The sequence below is a fragment of the Alosa alosa genome, chromosome 9 (genome assembly GCF_017589495.1).
Source record: "Alosa alosa isolate M-15738 ecotype Scorff River chromosome 9, AALO_Geno_1.1, whole genome shotgun sequence".
Lineage (NCBI taxonomy): Eukaryota > Metazoa > Chordata > Actinopteri > Clupeiformes > Clupeidae > Alosa > Alosa alosa.
In genome coordinates this window covers 33,505,082-33,510,081 of record NC_063197.1, presented here as the reverse complement: position 1 = coordinate 33,510,081, position 5,000 = coordinate 33,505,082, and the positions used below count along the sequence as shown (strand labels likewise).

At 50.3% G+C, this 5,000-nt stretch overlaps 1 protein-coding gene across 1 annotated transcript in view; it reads right to left on the bottom strand.

Annotated features, from left to right (window-relative positions):
• adamts10 (ADAM metallopeptidase with thrombospondin type 1 motif, 10) overlaps positions 1-5,000 on the bottom strand; it is a 58,948-nt gene that overhangs the window by 9,563 nt on the left and 44,385 nt on the right.

The window sequence follows — 5,000 nt, the reverse complement described above, 5'->3', positions numbered from 1 at the left end:
AAGACCTTTGTGGCCATGACACAGTGAAGTACCCGCCACTGAAGGTCCCCAGACCTTTTGGTATGGGGGCTTGTACAGTACCCTCCATGATGGTGACAGATCTTTACTGCCCCCAGAATGACCCTCCATTTTGTGTCAACCCTCCCCTTAAGCACATTAGCATTAGCAGATTTCACAATAGCATTATACAACATCTTTCTGTCCATTGATGTAAAATGTATATCAAGCATCCCCTTAAAAGAAAGCAGTGTCCCTGTAGAGGCGCATGTGGGGCTTTTGGGGTAATAATGAACCGAAAGGGGACCTCAAAAGGGCCCCCCATCCAGAACATGATTGATGAACCTTAATAGACAGTCAGGAAGACCTGCCTTTAGGTTCTCAATATGCCCTCCACTACCCTTTCTGACCTGCAGCCCAAAGAGGACACCAGGTCAAGGACAGAGCCAGCCGCCTATCAGCCAGGTTCAGCAGGTGGCCAAGTGTTGTTATTTTGCCCCAGTGAAAGAGACACAATGTTTTTGATATGTCACCCCTCCATTGTCCAGAAAGGATTAAAGAACAAAGGTTCATTGAGGCCATAATGTTCGAACGCGGACACCCTAAAGTGTCCCCAGGGCCTCAAAGACTGAGCTATTGAAACTTGTTGGCTCAGTTTGAGTTTGAACAGTGGCAGTGTGTGGCACCAGGAACAGCTGTCGATCCAAACGCATCTCAGTCCTTGTTCTCAGCATTGCCAGACCGAAATCCACCCATGGTAGATCAGTCCCAGATAGCAGCTTCTGGGCGGACTGCAGCCTCATTGCCTTTAACCTTACTGGCCAGATGGATGCCCCCCTGCCCCCCTCAGCCAGGGGGTAAGTAAAGGACTGGAGGTAGCCACGGTTCCCATCCCAGAAGAAGTTCACAAAGCTTTTTCTGTAAGGAGGCGACAAGCTCAGCTGGCGGGTTAAATACAGTCAATCTGTGCCACAGCATGGACGCTGCCAAATTATTGACTACCAACACCCGCCCCTCTGAACCCACAATTGGGTCGAATCCACTCCCACCTCAGCAACCTCCCCAGCACCTTATCAGCCAGCCCCTTCCCAGTTCCCTCTGGATGTACTGCTCTGTGCCGAAGAAGACTCCCAGGATCTTAAGCCCGGCCCCTGCCCCACTGACAGTGCACGGGTAGTGTGTGGCACTGCCACGCCTGCCACCACCCTAGCAACAGGGACAGACTCTTTCCTCCCAGTTCACTCTGCAGAGGTGCCCCTTTGAAACAGGTCCAGATAGGCCAACACACTCCCTATGTCCCCTGTGAGCATTATGATAAGTGTAATGTCGTCCGTGATAAGCAAGAAGCTTTGTTGTTATTGCGCTCCTTGCAGAAGTCTGAACCGAGAGCCCCTGCAGAGAGGGAGATAGAGAGGGAGATAGAGAGGGAGGGAGAGAGGGAGGGAGAGAGAGATAGAGAGAGGGAGGGAGAGAGAGGGAGATAGAGAGGGGGAGGGGGAGAGAGAGAAAGAGTGAGAGAGAGAGAGAGAGAGAGAGAGGGAGAGAGAGAGCGGGAGAGAGAGAGAGGGAGGGAGAGAGAGAGGGAGAGAGAGAGGGAGGGGAGAGGGAGAGAGGGAGATAGAAAGAGAGGGAGAGGGAGAGAGAGAGAGAGGGAGGGAGAGAGTGACATAGAGAGAGGGAGGGAGAGGGAGAGAGAGAGAGAGAGGCAGAGAGAGAGGGAGAGGGAGAGAGAGAGGGAGAGAGAGACACAACAAGAAGTGAGAGAGGAAGGGACAATGAAGACTTAAAAGAATAAGAGGGTGAAAGAGAAAGTGATTGAGAGAGAGAATGAGAGAAAGACAGAATGAGAGAGAGAGGGAAAGAGAGAAAGAGAGAGAGAGAGGGGGAAAGAGAATGAGAGAGAAAGAGAGAATGTAGCTATTTGGAAGCAGGCGTTGGGAAGTGAGGAGTCGCTGATGTGGGAGATTCCAGCTGAATTCCTGGGCAGAGGACAGCCGAGCGAGAGCTCTGCTCCGGCCGCCATGTTGCTCTGGGCCAGACCGCGCTGGCTCGCCAAGCCACCACAAAACTTGTAAATAACTTCAGACTCCCATTTGAAAAAAGCACAAAAAGGAAATAAATCAATCATTTCTGTTGAGCTGAGACGGGAAGAGATGTTTCACTTTCCAAAATACCTCTCCGCGGCAGAGACGGCTCAGCGAGTGGACGGCTCAGCGAGTGGACGCCACGTTCATCTGAGCCGGCGCGAGGCGCACGGAGAGTGAGCTGCCTGTTAGCTGTCCGGTGAGAAATGGGGTAAACAGAGATCCAAACAACAACAAACCACAACCCCCCCACACACAACCCCCCCCCCCACACCCTGAGCCATGACCAAGGGGAGCCAACATGGAATGAGGGAGAAAATCTGACCAACACAGCTTGGCCCATCTCTTCTGTGGAAGCAGGCTAGACACACACATACAATGCCATGGACACTGCTACAGTGCAGAGTGTGTGTGTGCAGGCTAGACACACACATACAATGCCATGGACACTGCTACAGTGCAGTTTGTGTGTGTGCAGGCTAGATACACACATACAATGCCATGGACACTGCTACAGTGCAGAGTGTGTGTGTGCAGGCAAGACACGCATACAATGCCATGGACACTGCTACAGTGCAGAGTGTGTGTGTGCAGGCAAGACTGCGCGATACAATGCCATGGACACTGCTACAGTGCAGAGTGTGTGTGTGCAGGCAAGACACGCATACAATGCCATGGACACTGCTACAGTGCAGAGTGTGTGTGTGCAGGCAAGACACGCATACAATGCCATGGACACTGCTACAGTGCAGAGTGTGTGTGTGCAGGCTAGACACACACAGAATGGCATGGACACCTGGACATCTCTACCACTGGACATCTATACCACTGCAGCATCTCTACCACTGGACATCTCTAGCACTGCAGTGTCTATACCAGGGGTCCCCAACCTTTATGTACCATGGACCGGTTTGATTCCTATTTTTTCCGATGGACGGGGAAGCGTCGGGGTTCCATGTTCCATATGTGTTGTGCATGCATTACTTGAAAAGAACTAGCTCCAGCTATGTATGAACAGTGAAGGTAACGATCTCTTGTGAAAAACGTGAACTTGAAGAAGTGAAAATTGAACAATATGAACTATGAATATTGAACAACTTGGAAGCTAAAGTGTGAACATGCTTAACAAAATATGGGAACAAAACATGGGAACTAAACGTGCATTACGAATATAATCAGTGTGAGCCCTGCTTGTTTCCCCTGCAACAAGAAGCTTCCATCTGGGGGTGATGGAAGACAGTGACACCCTCAGTGTGTTTTGAAATGTCCAGTCGATTAGCACTTGTCTAGTTGCAGTCATTGCGAAAACCCGGCCTCACATAGGCCTACATAATGGTGGGAAACGTTTTAAGCGCTTTTAATGGCTCGGGATATTTATTCTGCTTTTGGTTTTGATCAAAAACCCGCCAGAGAGGTTTCTTTATATTACACTCTTAAGACCACCGTCATTTTTCACCACTCATTGGTTTGCCGTGGATCTTTGGAGGATGGAAGTAACGCCAAACTCATTTGAAAGCTAAACAAGGTGATCGCACACCAGCTGCAAGAGAAAGGGCCCTGCCTCAGTCTCTCCCAAAACCCCACTACTGTTTGGAACATATCAAATACACCGGTCCTTTCGTCGTCCCCAACAAATCAAGCTTGGCTTTAAATGCAGCGACTTTATCTGCCAGTTTAAAGACAGTCGTCATTCTCCCTGGAGTGACAGGTTGAGGTCATTAAGCAAACCCAAATATGTCACACAGGTAAGCGAGTTTGACACCCAGCCCTCATCACTAAAATATGCAGCTAACGGTGACTTTTTTTTTTTCTCATAACTCAAACACTCTGGCCAGTGACCTGCTAAAGATGCTTGTTTTTGTTGCTCATTTAGCAGTTTAGCTGCCCTGGTGGACACTACCGTTCAGCCAAGAACTGGATCAAGTGAAGTGAGCTGACCTGAGGTGGCGCGAGTGCTGAAGGCACATGTAAAAAGTGTTGAAGGCTGACAGACAGGCGAAGAAAATAGACCTTGCAAACATGGGTAATCAAACAACTGCATATAGGCTCATGCCATGTAAAACGTGACATTATTAAGTAATTAAATTTAGTTTAGTTTGCATGCATTTTTTTTAAACTCATGTCGTAGGCTACGGCCCGGTGGTTGGGGACCGCTGGTCTATACCACTGGACATTTCTACCACTGGACATCTATACCACTGCAGTGTCTATACTACTGGACATCTATACCACTGCAGCATCTCTACCACTGGACATCTATACCACTGCAGCATCTATACCACTGCAGCATCTCTACCACTGGACATCTATACCACTGCAGCATCTCTACCACTGGGTGTGTGTGTATGTGTGTGTGCGTGCGTGTGTGTGTGTGTGTGTGTACGTACGCGTGTGAGGCCATGTGTGATCCATAAATCAGGTCAGGCCTCTGAGGAAGCCCAGAATAGGCCGCGGCTGTCTGACCGCTGTGCTCCGCGCTGACAGACGTCCACAAACACACACAGACACACACACACACACACACACACAGGCTAGGGAAGGGAGTGTCCACCCCCGGTGGTTAGGGGCAGGAGGCTGGTGCCCAGAATAGCGTGCGCCACTGCTCCCCTCTGCCAGACAAAACCACCCTAAAGTGCCTTCCTGCCCCAGCGCACACACACACACACACACACACACACACACACACACACACACACACACACACACCACACACACACACACACACACACACACACACACACCGACACACACACACACACACCCACACACACACACACACACCGACACACACACACACCGACACACACCCACTGACACACACACACACACACACCGACACACACACCGACACACACACACACACACAACCGACACCGACACACACACACACACACCGACACACACACAGACACACACACC